The sequence below is a fragment of the Balaenoptera acutorostrata genome, chromosome 10 (genome assembly GCF_949987535.1).
Source record: "Balaenoptera acutorostrata chromosome 10, mBalAcu1.1, whole genome shotgun sequence".
Lineage (NCBI taxonomy): Eukaryota > Metazoa > Chordata > Mammalia > Artiodactyla > Balaenopteridae > Balaenoptera > Balaenoptera acutorostrata.
Genome location: NC_080073.1, coordinates 18499795 through 18522148, shown reverse-complemented (window position 1 = coordinate 18522148; position 22354 = coordinate 18499795).

Sequence of the window (22354 nt, the reverse complement as noted above, 5' to 3'; positions counted from 1 at the left end):
TGTGTAGACCTGACATCATACTGCACACCCTGCATTATAAACTGCTTTTTAAACTTAAGATGTCGTGAACGTCTATCCACGTCACAGCTGTGGGATGCTGACCAAACTACCTCACCTCTCTAAACCCCCAACTCCTCATCTGTAGAATGGGAATGTGCTGTGAGCACGAATTACCAGAATGGGCGCCTGTACCCAGCACAGAGAACACCCTCAACACAGGACCAGAGCTGGAGCTGGAGTCTTTGCTATGATCACCATGTCCCGGTTTTTCAACGGCGTTTAGTGGCCATTCCCCTTACGGAGACACCATACGTTAGTAAACTGCCCCCATGGATGGACTTCTGGGGGGTTTCTGAATTTCCATGCTCATCAATGACCCTGCTGTTAATACAGTCATAGATACTTTCTCCTGATGTTTTGAGAAACCAGTAAAAGAGAAGTTAACCCATCTGTGCTACCCTGAGACTAGCGAAGCGAAAGACTAACCGTATTCCTCATGGCCCGGTTCTTGGAACATTAGTAAATGTCAGGTCCCGCCCGCCCTGCCCCCTCAGGCCCTGCCAGGCACTAGTTACCTGGTCCTGAGTCAAGATGTTAACCACGGGGCATGGCTCCTAAGCTGAACCCTGGATCATTTTTACTCTGCATTTATGTCAAGCCCAAGCCCCCTTCATGTTACCTTAAGACCACCCCAAGATAGTCTTCAACCACCACGAGATTCCCCTTCTATTCTTTTCTATTTGTTTTTAAGTTATGGGTGTGCAATGTTTGATGTATACAATGCGTGTGTGTGTGTACGTGTGTGTGAAAATATATTTTACCATTTAAAGAGCAGTAACAAAATAAATACCCCTGTAACTACCACCCAGATCAAGAAACGGGACATTCGATACCCAGAAGCGCCCACACACATACCTGCCTCTCCTGCAGGGAGCTTTTCTGGGGGGTGTGGAGTGGAAGGAAGAGGCCTCCAGTAACAGCGTGGTCGGCAAAACACACCCCAGCCGGCTTCTGCCTGCTTGCCCCTGTGGCTCTGTGGCCCTGGGGGTTGGTTAGTTCTGAGGGCTTCAGTTCCTGTCCTTTGAAACGGAAGACTGTTTCACAGAATAAATGGGATGCTCCTTTGGATAAACCTCGAGTCTGGTGTCTGGCATCCGAGGAGGTACCAAAGCACAGAAGCTGTTGTTTTTATCATGGTGGAGCGTTTCTGGACAAGGAATGCAGCAACTCGGCGCTGACCCGGCTCTGCGAGCCCTGAGCTGTGTGATTCCAGGCAGAACAAGTCCTGGGCCTCAGTCTCCTCACGTGGCAGGGGTAAAGACAGCAGCCTCATCAAACCTCCCTTCTTTCCAGCCCTGGCCTTGGAATTCTATTATTCAGTCAAGGAAAATGGGTTACGATAAACCAAGAACCTAATACGAGGACTCAGTAGATCCTTAGCTAGATCTTAGACAAAGATAATGTGACTGGCCTAAGGTCACATGACCAGAAGGTCATACTCTGGTTAATAATGATGCTATTTTAAGCACTTCTGGGGACCCTGTGCTTGAGAAACACATTGACTCTGTTTAACGTGGTGATGATGCATGTGGGAATCCTTGAGCTAATGCCTGGGCACGTGATCTTTTAGTAACATCCCGGCCTCCTACTCTTCCACCCACGTCCTCTCTGCTCACACCCTGGTCCTTTGTACCCTCTGGGTCTTCTGAGGGCTGTATGGTTTCTCAGTGTCAGAGTTCACGTGGTCAGTGTGCCTCTCTCTGCATGGGATGGAATTCTCTTTCTGTTGTGGCTCTCTGAGCTTGTCTATCATAACCTTGGCTCTCACTCACCCATGAGCTGTGAACTCATCTGCTTTCTCATTCCTCTGGGCTTAATTACCCACCTTCCTAAGGTGACCTGGCTTTCAGAGACAAATGACTCCCACATGTAGCAGACATCCACCAGTGGCCAGAAAACAACACTGGTAAGACAGAGGCTCCAAAGGAAGAGTTTACAGGCCTGGTAAGGTCTTCCTGGGGATCCAGTGATAACATCTGTTTGTCCCCAGGCCTCTTTCTTCTGCAAAGCCCTTCTCTTCTGTTCCAGACACAAATCCCTCCTGTCAGGGAGAAGGACGACACACTGAAAATCTCCCGTAAGAGGCAACAACCACAACACGTCCTGCAAAATCCTAGCTCAGTCCTGACTGCTGCTCTAGATAGTGGCGCTAAGGCATGGAGAAGGAGTAACTTCCTTACACCGAGGAAGGGCTATTTTTATTACATCCCAGGAAGAGAAAAATCAGTGTGCCACTCACTGCTTCTGACTGCTTCTGGGTCCGACAGACCAAAAAGGAAATGTTTCCTGTTGACAAGAATTTTCGAGTTTCTCCCACTGGCCATGTTTACTTTTTCCTGACTTTTGTTGAAATCTCTGCTCTGGATCTCTCCCTGCGGAGGACAGGGACTTGCAATGTGAACTCACAGTTATTTTTTAACCACACACCTCCGTGAGGGTACTCGGCCTCCAACCCTGCACAGGTGTGCTGTCAGGTTCCGATCGTGGCTACCACGATCTCTCCTTTATCCTCCTAGTTATGCCCATTAAGTCTGGGAGGGCATTTATATAAAGGCTATAACAAGACAGGAAGTCTTACTTAGATGTGCACAGGTACAGTCAGAGGAAGAGTAAACCATTTATTTTCCCCAGCAAGTCATCCTTTGGTGCAAAACAGCGGGCTCTGGGAGCCTCTTCTCTGCTCTCCCGGGGTCCCCACCTCCCACTGCCCTCTGCGCCCAGTCCTGCCAAGGTCTCCGCACCTTGCTCCCCCTTTCTGTTCGTTCTCCTCCCCGGGTCCTGGCTCCATAATGAAATAGTGGCAGCAGTTATGTCCCTTAGAGTCCTCAGAGGAAAACAGCTAAATGAGAGAAACGCTCCTTTCCTTGACAAGACTGTGGTGCGTTACTGTGCAAAAAGAGACTCTGTAGTCTCCTTTTCTGGGAACTGTACCCGTAGAAAAGGAACTGGGGGGGACGGAGAACCTCATGTTCCCCTGATACTACTGATGCTGCTTATGCAATGTTCCATGCAACCTGGAGCTGCAGAGTGGCACACTGCGGCATGGAACAGGATGCAGCTTGCCCTAAAGATCATGGAAGAGGAATGGCCTTACATCAAACCAGCACTAATGGAAGGTTACAGTGTCTAAGGGAGCGTTTGTCTGACAGGTATCAAAACAAGCAGGGTTATGGTGGGAAACACCTCTCAGACCTGACATGTGCTACAAGGTGACAGAGCAAGTGTGTGATAACTGCAGATGCATTTATAAGAACTGTACATGCTCTAGGGTATAATCACGGCTCACCAGTTGGGCGTTGAATTAAGCCATTTGGGATTAATCCCATGAGACGGTCAAGCCTTTGGTCAATATTCACTGCTTTTGGTGTAAACCTTCGAGTTCGAAAAAGCTGTCCGTGAATCCAGGCAACACCCAAAGGCAACAGAGGTGCCTTCGTGGGCGTGTGTTCCGCACGGCCACACAGGGCTCCGCTTTCAGAAGGGCCCTGTGCTTGGTTTAACACTCTGCTGTCGCTGTTTGAAATGCACCGCAATTTTGGAACAAGGGGCCTACGTGTTCCTTTTGTACTGCGCCCCACAAACCATGAGGCTGGTCCTGAACACCGCGGAGAGTCACTGGATTTCCCAGACCTTGATTTTGGGTTACACTTCCTTTTCCTCCCAATTAAAGCAAAATTCTGGACCATCAAAAATTAGGAACTGGACCACAGCGGCACACATGGTGGGCCCAGAGGGAGGAATCGCCCTCCCTGTCCTGTTGCAGGGCCGTCAGGGAAAGGAGCTTGAAGGGTGAGGGTGTGGGCGTAGGGGGACGCAGCTGTGCACCGTCAGCTATTTCACCTGGCAATCCGGGAGGCTGCGTGCCCCACACTCTGGTGGCAATGCTCATCCCGATGCACTTAGCTGAAACTTCTCCACCTCTGGGTCTTAGAGAGTCTCTTCCGTTCTGTTCATTCGGCCTGAATTTAATGGCTCTTCACTGTCTCCACAGAGCGCTGTGGGCAGGGGTGAGTGGTCCGGTGTACAGAGACACTGTCCCACAGCTATAAAGGAGGTTACTGGGACAACTGGGGAAATCTGAGTGTGGGCTGTATATTACATAGCATTGTTGTATCAGGGTTAAGTTTCTTGGGCGTGACCATGGAATTTCTGGTTGTGCGGGAAAATGCCCCTTGTTCTGGGTAGACACGTGCTGAAGGATTTACAGGTGAAATTGCATCAAGTCTGCAACTTACTTTCAGATGGTTCAGAAAATAAATAAATAAATATGAACAAACAAACATACATACATATTTACATAAAATGTATTAGGAGTTTTGTAAGAGAAAGGCATGTTTGTCTTATCAGTGTTTCCCACTGAAGGGCCTAAATATATAAGTATTTGTCCTGAGTATATTATAAAATATAATAAAAGCATAATTATATAATATATAACATGTATACGTAGATAAAAATACAAATATATGTATTGAGAAAGAGGGAGAAGAAGAGAGAAAGCAATTGTGGGAACATGTTATCGACTGATGAAACTAGTGGAAAGGGTATATAGTCTTTCAATTTTGCTTTGGCTTGAAATTCTTCTAAATAAAATGTTGGGAGGGGAAGTGCACTATCTCTACCACTGAGGTTATCATCCCAGGGAGGCAAGACGTTGTCCATCTGTCTTAGTTTGGGTTTCCCCAGAAGCAGACCCTGAGATAACGGTTCAAGTGCAAGTCCTTTATTTGGGGGGTTGCTCCTGGGGAACACCGGTGGGGAAGTAAGATGAAGGGAGGATGTCAACAGAGAACCTTTCCTAGCCAGCCGCCTCCCACAGTAAAGGGAGCTTCATCCCACCGGGGAACTCTGGAGTTGTGTAGAACATCCCAGAAGAGAGGCGGGGGATTTCTACACCAGGGCAGCATGGGCTGGGGAGGCTGCGGCAGCCAGAAGAAGGCGCCCCCCAGGGCTTGGCAGTGGGTTGGGTACCGGCCATGGTGAGCCTGGCTTCCCCTCCCCCACCACCCATCCATTCACTCATCCAACCAACTTCTACCTACTGTCCACCAGGGCCAGGCTCCGTGCTAGGTGCTGGGGAATTACTTAGAAGCATTAAGACAGACACAATCCCTGCTCCCACAGGGGAATGAAAACAAGTGGGGGAAACAAATAAAAGCCAGGATACAGAAATTGACAAGAGTTGGGGGAATTCCAATCATCCATTCAGCTAATCCTCCAGCTTTCACTAAGCACATACCTTGTGCTGGTCATAATTCTTGACATGGGGATACATAGATCAAACAAGAACTGTAGGTCCCCCGACAACTCATGGATTTTTTTTTTTTTAAGAAAAAATCTAATCAAATTCCTACCGCTGCAGATGGGTGATGAGGCATTGAAATCCAGCTGCAGAGACACTGAATGGCTGCATCATTTGCATGCAGTTAGAGAAGGCTCCCTCCTCCCTCCCTCTACCCTGCTGTGCCCAGAGCGCTAACCCTGCCTGTGAACTGACCCGGCGGAACATTCGTCTATGAACTGAATTTTCTCCCGAAACAGCTGCAGCAGAAGGGTGCACTCTGCCTCTGTTCTTGGGGCCGGGCTCTTCTCGGTGGTGTGGCACCTGTAAGAACCCTGATGCCCCCCAGCGGGAGAAGGGGACCCAGGGTCCACCTAGAGAGGTCACACAGCCTCCACTCCTGCCCAGCGACCAAACGTTGCCCCCGATCACGTGAAAGTAGAGACATCAACCAAACCTGGTTCCATTCCCTTCTAAACACCAGATGAGCTATTCGTGCAAGATTTGTCATTTAACTGATGCTGGCACAACGTTGTGTGATTTCAGCATCAAACACATCCCTCTCCCGCAACAGCGTCCGTCCATCCGTCAGGAGACAAACACAAAGACAGAGATAGGCGTGTGGCACGAGCTACAGACATCAAACCCTGGGATTTGGGGAGTTGCAGCTGTTTTAGAAAAAAAAAAAAAAGAGAGAGACTGGAGGTACAGCTTTGAGGATTGCAGCCCGACTGTTCTAAGTTGTTTTTCTCCCAGCATGATGTGGAATGGATCCTTTTCTTCTGGTCAAGCTTTTATTGCTTTCCTGTAATTTGGATGAGGAGGCAAACCAGCACTTTTTAACAAGAAGCCTGAGGAAAACCACTGCGTGCTGGTTTCTGAATGGTGCCGGGCTGGTGGTGGTGGGAAAGGCAGCAGTCGGGGGCTGGCTCAGCCCCACCCTTCCCTGGGCCAGCTCTGGGCAGCCCAGCCCAACTTTGTTCTGGGCTCAAAGCCCTCCTCAAAGTTTCTCCTTTCTCTCTTTGCAAACGATCTGTCTCCATTCCCGTGGGCCCGGCATCTGTCTGTCCAGGCCGTGCATGCACCTCCTCTCCAGGCCACCCCTGATGAAGCTGGCCCAAGACCCATCACCTCCAGCCGGATGTCAGCACAGCCCCTTTGCTGTGCCTTTGGCCTTGGCCTCGGCCTTGCCCCCCTCCAACCCTCCGCACAGCAGTCCCAGGGAGCCTCCTGCAATGCACATCTGCTCCTGGGGGGCTCCAGCGCTCTCTGTGCTCCTCCGGATGAAGCCCTCACGCCCCGGCATAGCCTCGAAGCACCCAAGATGCTCCACCTCCCAGCCTCGTCTCCCCCTTCCTCCCCCTGGACACCCAGGCAAACCCGCTGCCTGCTCTGTCGGGAGCACACTGAGACGTCCGCCCATGCCCTTCCCTCGGCCTGGAGAGGACTTCTTCCAGTCCCTTTCACTCTCCCAGACCTTCTTTTCACTGAATCAACATTTCCTCCTCTTTCTAGACTTGCCTGGACGCCACCCCTCCAGCTGGGCATCCCTGAGCCTTGATACTGGGGTGAGCTGCCCCTCCCACGCACCTCTGCTCCCCCACCACGGCCCCGCCTCCCCAGCAGGGCACACTTGCCTCCACGCCCACCGTGCGCCCCGGCAGAGCCGTGTCCTAGCTTTCCTGGCAGGTCCCACAGAGCTCCTGGGGGGAACGCAGGCTCGATCAATGCGTGCAGGATACACAGGCGAGTAAATGAATGGACCTTTATTAGGCATTCGGTCCACCACTGAAATGGAGTTCTTCACCAGGGCTGGGCAGGGTGTGGGCCCTACACTGGTGACCAGCTGGTGACCAATTAAGTGTCGAAATAGAGAGTGTTTGGAAACCTTTAAAACAATTTACCTGAGAACTTTCTTGTCTGCACAACCTATTCATAAAAATTCTGGCCTTATATTTTGTATGTCTTGGTTTTATATACGCATTTTTTCTATTAATGTATTTTTACGGTATTTTATGCAAGTATTGGTCTGTAGGGGATTCAAAATCTAAAAAACTGGTCCTTTACCCCCAGATCATTTGAGAAGTGTTGTTCTACACCCTTCCTGGGGTGACAAAAGAGAAGTGGTGTGTGTGTGTGTGAGTGTGTGTGTGTGAGTGTGTCTGTGTGTGAGTGTGTGAGAGTGTGTGTGTGCACGTGCATGTGTGTGCGCGTGCTGCGGGGTTGGTGGGGGGCACAGGAAAAGGAAGCATTAGAAGATAAACCTGGTTGAATCGGCATTTTCAGGGAATGCTTCTGCATAGGATGCCGTCAAAAAACTTTCTCAGAATCACACAATCCAGACAATAAACAGCTCATCAAAGAGTCTCTTGGGCCCTGAGCCCCAAAAGGAAGAATAAATTGCAGCTATTAAGATCATCCTGTTCGTCTAACTGACCCAGACAGCCCCGTGTCACAGGGACCGCACCATCGAGATGTGTCCCTCTCACCCACACTGGAAACACGATTTTTAAATTTGTTTCCTCACTTTCCCCCAATCTGGCTTCCATTAGAGAGCTATTTCCCAAATTAACCTCTGTGCCCTCTCCAGTAAAGAATGCGAGAGCTTTCCACCAACTCTCTTCTCCTGTTCCCAACATGCCACATGTGTTTAAGAGAGGGCAGCGATTTCCAGGCGAGAAGTGGTTGGGAAGGGATCATTCTGGCAACTGTTCTTTGAAAATCTGCCCAAAGTTTTTTTTTTTAACGAGAGGCACCCCTTTGCTCCCCAAACGGTCTCTCACGTTGCCATCCTGAGGCCAGTGCTTAATTGATGCTAAGGAATTTCACTTGAAATCACCTTCCAAGTGCTGAGCAAGTGGAAAAATGATGTCCACAGAGCCAAGAGGCTGTGTGTAGGGGACCAAGGTAATGGCTGAACTTTATCTGTGTTCATGAGAGGAGATCAAATAAGTCACCGGTGGCCCCAGCAACAGTGAGTTATCATTCTCTACACTTGTTCAGAAAAAGGTCAGAACACAGGGTGGTGATCATGCATTCAAAGCCCACATTCAGTCTCCCCAGAAACGGTTTTCTTAGCTGAGGCCTCCAGAATCAGACACACTGGGTTATTTCTTTGAAGGCAGCACTAAACACATGTTAGTGGAAAAGTTCAAGCCCCAAAGTATAATTTCAGAAACTATGAACCGAGTTTCCAATTCAGGCATTTAGGTAAATAGACACAGACTGAGAGCTTGGAATCAGAAGCACTGCTTTTCTGGAAAGGAAGTGCCGCCATATTCCCATTCCTACATCCACAACCTGTATTCACACCCTTCTATACTAACTCTGGGCTTGGCTGTGAGATTTGATTTGAAAAGTGCTTGTGCCCTGGTGCTTGCCCTCCCCTGCTGCTCTTTGGAACCCTGAGTCTTCCATGGGAACAAGCTTGGGCTCACCTACTGAAAGAGGAAAGCCACGCGGAGCAGAGATGAACCATCCCAGGTAAGTCCCTTCAGGACCAACCAGCCTGCGTACTGCCAGGTAAGTGAGCGAGGCCATCATGCAGCCCCAGCTGAGCCTCCAACAGACCACAGATACCAGTCGAGCCAGTCCCAAGAAGAAGAACCACCCAACTGATCCACAGAATTATGAGTACTGAGTTTGTCGTTCTAAGCCAGTAAGGTGGTTTGCTACATAGCAAAGGCTACTGATACACATTCATCCATCCATTTGTCCATTTAACAAATATTTGTTCAGTGCTTCCTGTAGGATCACTGTGACAGACACAAAGGCAAGTGAGCCTCACCCAGGAGCCCCTTGAAGCCAAGGATGTAGCTTATATGTCTCTGCATCCCAGGCCTAATAGACACTGGCATATAGGAAGTAATCAAAAACTTTGTCTTGTAAACACATAATTTGGAATAAATCCCAAGGGGAGAATTATAGAGATGAAGCTTTGAAAGTGCATATTGCTTGACTCAGCAATTCCACTTGTGAGTATTTAGCTGAAGGATATATTTTCAGGATGTGTGCAAAAATTTAATTACAAGAATGTCCTATCATAGCTTTGTTTACAGTGACTTCATTTGATTTGGTTGAAAATCCATTGGTTGCAATAGCAGTTTGGTCTCTATGAGAATGTGGTTGAAAAAAATATTATCAGTCATGGGTATGGGTAATTGTGATCCATGGTGGGGTAGCTTTATGACCTTTTTGTATCTTTAGACACAAAATATTTAAATATTTTTTAGAAATTTTGGGGATTTTTTTTCTGGTTTTTAAATTTCAAATTCCTTTTCAGTCAATTAAGCATGCTTTGGGGCTGCTAGTAATAAGAAGCAGAAAATAAGTTTTTATGTCTATCAAAAGGGAGTTGGTTGGGTGGCAGCAGAAGCATAAAATGGATACTTACTGGGAATTCCCTGGCGGTCCAGTGGTTAGGACTCCGCACTCTCACTGCCGAGATAGATATGTCTCTGGAGAGAGAGATTTTTAAGAAATTGGTTCATATGACTCGTGGGGGCTGCCGAGTTTTTTGTTTTTTTTTAAATAATTACTTTTTTTTTAAAAATTATTTATTTTATTTATTTTTGGCCGTGTTGGGTCTTTGTTGCTGTGCACGGGCTTTCTCTAGTTGCGGCGAGCGGAGGCTACTCTTTGTTGCGGTGCACAGGCTTCTCATTGCGGTGGCTTCTCTTGTTGTGGAGCACGGGCTCTAGAGCACAGGCTCAGCAGTTGTGGTGCATGGGGCTTAGTTGCTCCGTGGCATGTGGAGTCTTCCCGGATCAGGGCTCGAATCCGTGTCCCCTGCATTGGCAGGCGGATTCTTAACCACTACGCCACCAGGGAAGCCCCCTTGAAAGTTTTTATTTAGCAAACTGAACCAAGATTAATTTTTCAATCACTGGCGCACACGTCATAAATTTTGAGCGTTCTGTACAAGGCAGGAAATGACTAACACTTAGGCCATTTCCATCTTTTTAGGTGATGGTCGCATAGGGTGTTTCTTAATGCAATCCCAAACAGAGTGTCATTGATGGCAAATATGAAGACATTTAAAAGTAGAAAAGTAAAAAACAAAAATCTTACATTAAAAAAATAGATGATATTGGTGAAAGATACATAACAAGTTGCAAAGTCATTCCAAGGAAAATTTCCCCTTCGCACACAAAAATCTCCTCTTTTTATAAACCTAAGAACTAAACATCTTCATTTTCAATGAATTCAACATCCTCACCACACCGACAGCTTAATCAATTTGCTTCTGGCCAACCTGGTCTTGACCAAATTGTCTGCTCTGATGTGTAACAGTAAAACGCTGGAAATAACCTAAACATCCGACAAGAAGGTTAATAAACCATGCTAAATAAATCATGGTTTGTCAATACAACGAATGCCATGCATGCATTTAAAGCAATGTAAATACGCATTTATTGCAAAGGCAGTAAATGAATTCTTCTAAACATTTAAGAAAAGATTTATAGGTACAAATAAGCCCAATTTATTTGACCATGTAGCAAACTCTAGGAATTTAACCAAGAGGGATGGACACTCTTTTCACCCACATTTCCACTGTTTATTCAGTTCATCAAACCTAGTATTTGCTAAATATTCTTTCCTAGCTATTTCAGAACAGAAGTATCAAGCGGAAAGCAAATCCACTCAGTTCCAAAATGGAAGGGGTGATTCCAAGGCTAACCCTCCTGGTCAAGTCTCCAAGAAGAAGAGGGTGACACGTCAGCTTGTGTCAACCCAGGAACAACGTGCTTTCCTAAGAGAGATTTTAGTGTTTAACTAAACCGTGATGCCCTCCTTCTCCTGGACTTCGGTTTAAAAGAATATTTTTGAACAGCTTTATTGAGGTATAACTGCCATACAATAAACTGCACATCGATGAGTTCTGATATATTCATCCACCCATGGAACTAAAACCATAGTCAGTATAATACACATATCCATTCCCTCCAAAAGCTACCTTGTGCCCTTTTATTCTCTTCTTTCCAGCCCATCCCAACGTCCCCTTCAGGCAATCACAGATCTGCTTTCTGTCACGGTAGATTAGTTGGCATATGCTGGAATTTTATATTGTTGCCAGCGTCAGTAATTCATTCCTTTTGACTGATGAGTAGTATTCCATTGTATGGATGTAGCACATTTTGTTTCTGGATTCACCAGTGAATGGAGTTTTGGATTGTTTCCAGCCTGGGGCTGTTAGAAATAAAGCTGCTATGAACATCTGTGCACTGACCTTTGTTCGGACACAGGCTTTTGTTTCTCGTAGGTGAATACAGTAGGCCCTCCATGTCCACGGGTTCCACATCCCCAGATTCAACCAACCGCAAATTGAAAATATTCGGAAAAAAATTCCAGAAAGTACTAAAAAGCAAAACTTGAATTTACTACAACGTAGCAACTATTCACATAGCATTTACATTGTATTTACAACTGCTTATAGAGCATTTACATTGTATTAGGTGATTTAAAGTATACAGGAGGATGTATGTAGGTTACATGCAAATACTATGCCATTTTATATAAGGGACTTGAACGTCCATGGATTCTAGCAAACCTCAGGGGGGTCCTGGAATCGGTCTCCTGTGGATTCAGAGGGATGTCGAATGGCTGGATCATATGGTTATGTTTAACTTTTTAAGCTGCTGCCAAACTGCTTTTTAAAGTGGTTGTACCATTTTACATGCCCATCAGCAGTGTGTGAGCATCTGGACTGTTTTAAACCCAGATAGAAGTCTGCAGAAGGGCTGTCCTTTACATAAACATCTTTAAGAAGAGACGTGGGTGGAAGTCGGGGACAGAACAGTTACTCGGGAACCAGCAGTGGTCCACAAGACAGTGGGGAGGGCCAGTCTGATGGGAGAGCTAATGGGCTCTGCATCTATTCCCCGCTCTCTTTGTCCCCACCTGGGAGTGGGTGTGGCAGAGGAAGGGGAAAGAATTCCGATGAGCTGCTTTGACTTGATGCAGTTTCGTGGGTGTCAATAAATACTTAATTAATAAACAAGTGTCAAGGGAGGCCAAAAGGGAAGAGGCACAGGGCTCAGGTTCCAAAGAGGGAGACTGAAGAGCTCATGGAGGACGAAGGAGAGTGGGAGAGCCATGGCTGGACTGACACGAGACTCTCATTTGACAAAATGCCTACAATCGAGATTACAGAGCCTTTTCATTACTGGGGAAATGAGGTCCTTAAGGATGGCATTCTCAATCCCGAGAAAACAAATCCCTGTTTTCATACATTCATTCATTCATTTTTGGCCACGTGTGGTCTTCGTTGCTGCGCAAGGGCTTTCTCTAGTTGTGGCGAGTGGGGGCTACTCTCATTGTGGTGCGCGGGCTTCTCATTGTGGTGGCTTCTCTTGTTGCGGAGCACGGGCTCTAGGAATGCAGACTTCAGTAGTTGTGGCTCGTGGGCTCAGTAGTTGTGGCTCACGGGCTTTAGAGCGCAGGCTCAGTAGTTGTGGCGCACGGGGTTAGTTGCTCCGCAGGCATGTGGGATCTTCCCGGACCAGGGCTCAAACCCGTGTCCCCTGCATTGGCAGGCGGATTCTTAACCACTGCGCCACCAGGGAAGTCCCCAAATCGCTGTTTTTAAATCTCACAGTTAAAAAGATATTTGATGTCTCTCGAGCCTGTGGCCAGAGGGTTCTCTGATGGGAATCCTTGATTGGATGTTACACAAAATGAGCCAAAGAAAGAGGCTAGCTTCTCATGGCCCACCTTCTTTCCTGGCCTTCCTTCTAGACTCTTCTGTGCCTGCAGTTTTATTTCACTCCATCCTTGATTTCTCAGCCTCTCCCATTCACCGGAATCACTGGCTCTAGGATCCTTGCTGGCTTCCTAGCTGCTACATCCCATAGCCTTTCTCAGATTCATGCCCCTGCTCTCATGGCAGCATTGGGTCTTGCTGCCCGCCTCCTCCTTCTGGGTCTTTCTCTTTCTAGGGCCTGAAGGACGCTATTCTCCTCCCCACTTCTCCCACGGCTGCGAGCTGACTTCCCTACAAAGCCGACCCCGAGATGCAGATGACTGGGGGTGCTCTCTACATCACCTGTGGAAGTGGGGGAGCAGGATGAGGGGGAAGCTGAGCTGTGGTTCAGTCTTAGCAAAGTCCTCAGCCAGCCCCCCTGGGAGCTGAGGAAGCGGCACAGCCATTCTGAGCTCTGAGTCGGAGCAGAAGGGCCAGATCCTTAGGGTCCCGCAGAGCGGCCACGGGATGAGGGCTGCCCCCGGAAGGAGGGGAGGCTTGGGTGAAGCAGTGCTCCTCAGCCAGAGGCCATTCAACAGCACTCCCAGCAGTCAGGGAATCAATCCGTTCCCTCCAGGGGGATCTGGGCAGCACACGACAGCAGGCACTAGACCCACCTTCCCTCCAGCTGCTCCTTCCCACGCTTGACACCTTAACCATGGCCTCACGCTATGGCCTTCCGCTCTTCTCTATTTACAATCTCCTGTCAGTAAAACACCAGCAAGAAGAACCAAGAAGAGTAGCTAACGTTCATAGGGTGCTTACTAAGACTACACGGTAGGCACTGTGCTAAGCAGGGCCACTGTACTATCTCACTGAAGTTCACAGAAACCCAATGGTGTCTAAGTGTATTAAAACTCCATTTTAACAGCCGAGGAAAGTGGCAGAAGAGTCTTCCTAAAAAAACTCTTTCTGCCGTGTCACCTCCTAGCTCAAAGACCTCTGATAACTCCCATTTAGTCAGGACAAAAGCCCAGTCTCCTAAGTCAGCATCCAAGGCGCTCCACCAGCTGCCCCGAGCCTGCTTTTCTGTAATATTTCCTTTTCTACTCCTGCCAAACTGGTCCCTTCGCTAGGACCTTAACCTGGTCTGCTCCAACCTCTTCCAGACTAGCTAAGGTTAGCCAACTATGTTTATCCCTTCATTCATCATTCATTCACTTCTTTGCTGGCTCATTTACTAGAGACCTAAGATGCAAGGCTGTGTACCAGGCGCTGGGGACACAGTGCTGAGTGGACATGGCCCATCCACCCCTTTGGAGCCTTATACTCTGACAAGAAACATGAACATTATTCAAATATTTGCCAAAAATCTGTCTAGTGCTAAGACGGAGCCTCAAGGTGTGCTGAGAGTTTGAGAGACACTGACGAAGAAGTACCGGGGACCCTCCAGGAGCCAGGCGCTCTTTGAAGGCCATGGATATGGCCACTTATATCAATCCCCCCCCACCATGTTCATATCCCACTCTCTTCCTGGAGGCCGTATCTAATCATCCCTGCCTTTGGGGCCGCCTGCCCCTCCTCTGAGCATCTAAACCGCTCGGTCATAATGCAGCCTTGCTTTCTTACTGTAAAGCACCATCTCTCTCAGATAAATGTTAAGAGTCTAGCTGATGCTAGTTATCACTTATTTGAGGGCTCATTCTGTGCCAGGTTCTCCGTATGCTTAGCACTGCTCAGTCACTGCAATAACCTCATGAAAACCCTGCTTCTTCTCATCTTCTCAACACCCACTGTCTCAGCTCCACCAGAAGCCGACCCTGAGTGGGGACTCCAGTACAAGTCGTTCCTTTGGGAATTGAAAGGAATATGGGCAGGGCGGTGGGGAAGGAAGTCAGTAAGAGGCCTGGGAGCGAGCAAGTTAGCCCCATGGGAAAATGGAGCTGGATCCCCTGGGGAATTTCTGGGAAACGGTGTAGAATGCACACACCTCAGAGTCATCGTACCCAACGGGGAGGGAGTTGGGGTATTTATTCACCAATTCCATCAGACGTGGGTTGAGAGCCTTGTGGGCAGGGGGCGGCGGCATTCATTCCTGGGCACTTCTGGCCCCTTCGAGGGCAAATAAAATGGCCATGAGTAGCTAAACTCCCTGCGTGAAGGAACACAGGCACTGGGGTGCCCTGAAGCGGTAAGGGCATGGGACTCATTGCTCCCATATTATAGATAAGGAAACTGAGGTTTGGAGAAGCCGGCCCGAGGTCACAGGACCAGAACTATCAGCACCAAGAGTCTTTCTGGCTCTGCAACCACCTAAAATGCCCCTCGAGAGGCATTGTCTTGTCTTATCCTTCAGTAACCCTCACTGCTCTTTGCACAGGCTAAGAACCCAGAGGAGATTCCACGACGGCTTCCTGATTGATGAGCCTTAACGACAAGAAGCTTGTTAAAACCACAGAATAACAAGCTCTTAAATGTGCCTCCTTCCTTCCTAAGAGCAGGTTTCTTGTCCCCGTTTCCGAATAAGCTCCTGCGCATCTCAGATCCCTTGTCACTGCATCCCCCCCGAGGCTTTGATGTGTGAAGACAGGGAAACCGAGGCACGTGGTCCTTGCCGGCATCCTCTTGTGAAGCAGAGGCCAGAGCTGGAGTTGCTACTTCTGGGCCTCCACCGAAATCCAAATGCCCAACCAATCCTTTTTTCCCTTCCATGAAATTCCCCTAACTCGATTAAAGAAAAAAATCAATCAATTTACATGGTAACAGGAAAGGACAGGGTCATGTTTAAAATATTCCCCTATCTGTACCAGAGGGCACGGCCTACACGCTTCAAGAGCGCAGCCAAAGGCCCTGGGGATTTGTTTTTCTTTCCCTGACCGGAGAACTCTGATCTCTCACTTAACCTCTGACCTCTTCAATTCAGATAACCAGGGAACTGGCAGCTGGGGCTGGGGGGTGCTCAGAATGCCACCCTGCTCCGCCTCGGGCTCCTTCTGGCCATGGAGACAGAACAAAGGGAGGCAGGGGGCCCACAAAGCACTCCAGAGCCTGAGGAGCCGGCTCCCAGGACTGCGGGCAGTCCTGCAGGGACCCCTGCTCCGTAATCACTTCCCCACCAGGCCCTCCCCCTGGCGGCGCAGGGGCCCGCCTCATTACAGCTAATGCCATTTAGAGCCTGCTTTGTGCAGGGGAAAAACTCATCAAGCAACACGAAGCCCTTGCTTTGACTCCATTTTCCAGACAGACTGAAACAGGCTTCACCCAAGCTCCATGACCTCCCCGCCAACCCAAATAGGTCTTTTTTTCTTTTCTTTTCTTTTTTTTTTTTTTCCGACCTCAGGCTTCATTTAAAACAGGGCAAGAGCCTGAATTTTTAACAGCAGCTACTTAGAGGTGGGTATGAGCCACTTGTTTGAAATGGAATCAGCTGTTTTTATTAAACCATATATTTTCATTCTGCCGGCAAAGCTGGGAGAGGATTTTCATCCTCTCTGGTGCACTCCTCAGCGCAGCTGCATGGGACGCAGACCTGCACATCCAGCCCTGCAAGCCCTAACTACTCCACTCTCATCCCACCGGCTGGGGCTGCGTCCAACTCTCCGATGCAGCCCCAGAAACAGTGCATTTTAAAGACCCCGACGGCCAAAACTCACTTCGAAATGAGTGGTCCCTTCTCCACTCCACAGCCCCACCTCGTCACTCCCCCAGGTTCCCAGCTCTGTGGCTGCTCCCCGAGGAGACCTGCTGGTGACTTGGCACCTCAGCAGTGACCACCGGGGTCGGTCGTGCCCCAGGGCTGATGACTAAATCTCTGTTCTGGCAAGAAGCTATCTGCTGCCCGCTAGACAATTAGACGTCTTAGTGACAGGCATTTCTTTGGAGCCTCCAGTTCCCAGATGCACGTGGGTGGGCCTTTTATTCATTCATTCATTCATTCATTCACTCACTCATTTATTCATTCAGCCTCTTAGAACAGTGCCTGGCACTTAAGGACAGCCTGTTTGCAGCTGCCGTTCGTATTCACAGCCAACATTTACCAGGGGCCTCCTACTATGCGCCAGGGAGTGGAGATGAAATAAATAAGACCCAGGCCCTACCTTCATGGAGATCATGCTATCCAAATGTGGTTTTCCACCCAGCCGGCTGGCACGTTAGAAACACCTGGTGAGCTTTTACGAAACGCTGATGCTGGGCCCCAGCTCCAGAGATTCTGCTTTAACTGGTTGTGGAGTTGGGCGTGGGCAGGTCTGCATCCTAAAGGCCCCCAGTTGTTTCTAATGCACAATCACAGCGGCGAACATGGCTCTCTGGAGGGAAGGGCAGGCAGCACAGCTAACCCCAGGGTGAGGAGGGCAAGAGCAGGGTGCTGTGCCTACAACTCTGCCTGGGGGCTGGAAGGCTTTCTAGGGGAGCTGAGGCCTGAAACCACGAATCACCATGCGCTGGGCCCAGGTACTGGAAGAGGAAAAGGAGGAGAAGATTCCAGGAGATGGGAACAGCACAGTTCAAGGCCCAGAGTGAAGATGGGGACAGGCAGGGGCTGTCATCCACATAAAGGGTTTGAACTGTGCCCAGGAGCACTGGGGAGCAGAGGAGGGAAGTCATTACGTTTGCATCTTAGAAAGCTCCTTCAGCTATAGAGTGGATGGAAGGTAGCCAGAAGGAATCCAGGTGAGAAATGACAGTGGCCTGAACTAGGGATGTACCAGTCTGACTTAGTTTACTGCCCCCAGGAGCACACCTTGAGAGACAGCACAGGACAGACATCAGAGTTATCCCGCCTAAGGAAGCTGGGGCATCTGCCCACCAACTCCTCTCTGGCACTGGTCCAGGGCTGCTCCTGGGAGGGGTTGACCCCCCAGCATTCTAACCTGCCTACCTCCCGCCCCCAAGAATGCCACCGGCCAAACAAAGCTCCCTGGCAGAGTCCCAGGCACTCGCAGTAGGAAGGCAGCCATGTACACGGGGACAGTGAGAGCCAAGAGGATACATGCTCTGCGGCGACTAGGTCTTTACCCAGTGATTGAGGGGATTAAAGACTGAGGCCAGTCACTCCTGGGAGAGGCTGGTGAGAGTGGTGTGATGGATGGTGGGGATGGGAATGAGGAGGCAAGGAGAGACGCCAAAGGGGCAAGGGCATGGCCAATCAGAAGCGAAGCTGGAACCCCACGGGGAGATCAGCACAAACGAAGGCAGGTGCCAAACAACAGCTCTGTGAGTGTCCACACAGGGCAGGGCTGTGGGATCCAGCTGTTTGAGCTTCTTGGACTTTTGGTTTCCAGGAAACAGCAATCTGCATTATTTGTAGAAGTTTAGGCTATGAACCCAGGAAGATGCCTCGCTGGCTATTCGGAACCCAGCTTTAATTCTGGTTCACCCCCAGCCCTAGCCTGTGCCTCCTACCCTCTTCTCTCCCCGTGATACCATCTCTGACCTCATCCCCGGTTCATTTATTTTCCTTGTCTCCCCTGTCCCGTTAGCTGCTGTGTTGGTTGTGAATTCTTTGGGGGCCAGGAAAAGAAATCCATTCAGACTAACACAAGTCCAGGAGGCCAATTTACTGGAAGGATGCAAGGGCTGGGGAAGGAACTGAGAGCAGGAAATGCAGCCAGCCTCCCTGCGGGTACAGAAGCAGGGACCATGAAGATGCCAGGAGTAAAGAGAAGGCCTTACCTCATTTTTTTTTCCTGAGGTCACACTGACGCTTATCTTTCCCTCTCTGTTGGTCTGTTTCGTCTCTCACTCTCGTTCCTTTCTGCTACCTCTCCTCTGGTATTTCTGCCTAAGTGAGCATGTGGCCACTCCAATCTGTGCACGTTACGTGGCCTCTTAGTTTAAGCCAGTATAAGTGAACTTCAGTCTTCAATTCCTAACTGTCAGAGGGGACCTGGTTAGTAAGTAATAGAAGACCCAACTCAAACTGGCTTCAGGAAAAAAGCAAATTTATGGGCTCAAGTACCTTAAAGGTAAAGTGTAGGGCTGCAGGCATAGCTGGATCCAGGGGCTCAAGCTCTTTCATTGGGAACTCCAACTCTCAGCACTATTTTGCTCTGCATTGGTTTCATTCTCAGGCAAATTCCCTCTAGGTTTAGATCCTCCAGTTTAGTAGTCTCAGTAGAAAGAGGGCTTCTTTCTGCCAGAATTTCCAAGCAAATTCCTAGGGTTGACTTTCACTGAGCCAACCAGGATCACAACTTCACTGCTGAACCCTTCACTCTGTCCAGTGGATGGAAATGCTGATTGGCCAGACCAGAGTAACATGGGCACCCTGGTACCAAATGGAGCAGGAATGGAAGGAGGACGTTTCCCCAAAGGGAAATGCGATGCTGGTATCGGGAGGAGGAGACATGGACGTCAGGAGGCAGAAGTAAACAACCAACATGGCCATGGGGTGACACCACCCCTTCTGCCTTCCCCGGACGGCTCGGAACAAGGCAGTTTCCTTATGACACAGTGAGAACCTAAGCTGTCACCAAACCCTACTGTCATTTCACCTGAGCAATCTTTCTGAAATCTGCCTCAGTCTCTCCAAGGCCCAGGCACCAGCCAGGGCTGATTTGGCTGTGTGTGCTCTTACAGCCATTAGCATTGTGAAAATACTGCACCACTGCCATGTCTGCTGTTAAGTATCCACTAGCTTGAGTGCCCAGCTCCCCGCACTCCACCCCACCCAGGCCACCCAGCCCCCTCTCCTGGTACCCCCAGATCGCCAGGGTCTAGCAACTAAAGAGTTAATGCTGAGCACAGCAGGGGCACCAAGGTGCTGCTCCAGCCCCTTCTGACTGGTTGATCTCAGGACCTACCAGGTGTCCCACTGCTCAGGGGCCAGTAGTTAAATATTTCAAATATCACTCTGGTTCTAGCAACAGCTTCCTATCTGTTCTCCTTCAGGCCACTCTGTCCCTCAACCCCACAGAGTCCACCCTTCAAAAAGCCACCAAAGAGCTTCCTAAACCCCAGTCTGAGTTACCCACTGGCCTGCTTATCATTCTCCAATGTGTCAAGTCCTAAATCTTTAGCAGGCCTCAGCCTGCCCCTGGGAATCTGGTCCCAAAGCCTTCTTCAGCCTCATTTTCCCATCCATCCCCACTCAAACTTCTGGCCTTTCCATAGGGGCATGCCTCTTCATGCCTCCTGCCCTCGCCTGGGTGGTTTCCTTCATCTGATAGTCTTTACCCAGATATTTACAGAGGGCCCAGGACGTGTCAGGCACCGGCATGGAGGAGGAGAAAGAAAAACAGAGAAAAACAGGACAGAGAGATGCTGTGAGCTGGACACAGAGCGGCTCAGCCTTGGGGAGCACTTCACTGCAGCCCGAGGAGCTCCCCAGAGGAAGATTCCTGGAGGATGAGTAGGAGGCTCTGAGGTCTGGGGCACGGGGATGAACTTAAGGAAGCCACCCTGCTACACTGTGATCCCACGGATTCCAGAGCTCTGGAAATCAGCCGGAGCACACCTCCCATTTACTGAGCGCTTTCCCCTGTGTGTGTGTGGCCTGCACTGACCCCTTCCATGCATGATCTCACTCAGGCCTCGCCTCCACCCTGCGAGGTGAGGCTGTGCAGAAACCACAGCCCAGAGAGAATAGTCACCCAGCTCGCGAGCAGTAGAGCCGCAATCCCAGCCCAGACTCCCTCAGCGCTGCTCACCACCCCTTCCCTGCTCCTGCTTTGACAAAAGCGTCTGCTCCATGCCCGCCGTTACAAGACAGAAGCATCTAAGAGGACTAAGAGGAATAATCTGGCTTCCCCGTAAACCTGCAGGGGCGATGGGCTGGCCCACCTCAGAGAGCCAGCGGCCCTGGGAGGGCTGCAGCTTATACACAGATAAATACGGTAATTCTTCCCCCCCACCCACCAGCAGTAGCGGCAGCATCAGGGATATGAATTGATTGTCAGAAGCTGTTTAAGGGCCTGTGATGGAGGAGATGATCTGAGATAAGCCGCTCCAGTGAAATAAAGGCCAACAGCTGCCTGCTTCCACGTCAGCCGCTGCGCTTTTCTAAAAGGCGCCACCCACCCCCCACACACAACCCCACCCCCAGGAGGCAGGGAGCTCTCTCCCCACGCTTTAGGGGAGGGAGATCCTACTTAGTGACAGATGAGATGTTGAGGACTAAGGCGGAGGGTGTCAGAAAGTGCCAGAGCTGGGGCTAAATATGTCAGTTTCCTCTCCTTTGTGGGCAGGGTCTCAATTATGAATAAGAATTTCATGGAACTCTCAGGATGGAAAGGAAGGAGGGATTGGGGAGGCTCAGCCCCGCCCCAAGTCAAAGCATGTGAATTTCCTAGCTTCATGTGAAGCAGTTTGCACAGAATCAGCTCTTTCATCTGAAATCCCATTCATTCATTCATCCATCCATTCATTAATTCACTTATTGATTCATTCAACAAATACGAAATGCAGAAGAGTGTGGGCTTTGACAGTTGACAGATGGGTTCACTGGGTTTGGCCACTGACTAGCCATGACTTCAGGCAACTCACCTTACCTTTCTGACCCTCTGGTTGCTAATACCTACTTCACAAGACTATTTGAGGATTACTGAGATAATGCCCACTGGGGCCTGAGCCCAGTGCCTGGCATGTACAAGTAAGCAATTGCTGCAGTGTGCCAGGGAGCCGAAGAGGTGTTAGAAGGGTTTCAAGATGAAATCACAGAGCTCCTTAAGGAAGCCACAGTCTAGGACACAAATAACTATGCCATAACGAAGAGGGCATTAATGTTATAAGAGGCAGAGAAAAACTGGCATGGCAAGAGACTTCTTCCCATTTAGAGAACAAGGAAGACTCAAGGGGATCAGGAGCGACATTCGAGCGGAACCTTAAAGGCTGGGTAAGGAGAAAGGGTCTTCTTGGGAGGAGGGGACCATGCAAACAAGAATATGCCTATATTCTTAGGACCTTGCTAGGCCAAGTATGGCTCATAGGCAAGCAGGGCGCTTGTTCGAAATGCAGACTCTCAGGCCCACCCCAGACTCACTGGATCAGAATGTGCATTTGAACAACCAGGAGGTACAGGTGCAGATCACAGTTTGAGGAGCTCAGGGTAGACATCTCCGACCTCTGTGAAATGCCCTTGTGGCAAAGAAAGAGGAAGAAGAGGTGACCTCCCTGCGTGTCTGGGCTGATGACAAGGGGGTACAGATATGCCTACACTAGGCCCTTGGCTGGGGCGTGCTTCTCAGAACCAGGGGCCCCTAGGAACAGAGCCCCAGAGGCACCTGGCATTTAAGTGCTTCAGGCCAGAACGTCCTCTGGAGCTGCATCTGAGCCTGTTGCCTCCTCGGGGGCAGGGTGCAGTCCTGGCCACTCACCCTCTCATTCATTTACTCCAC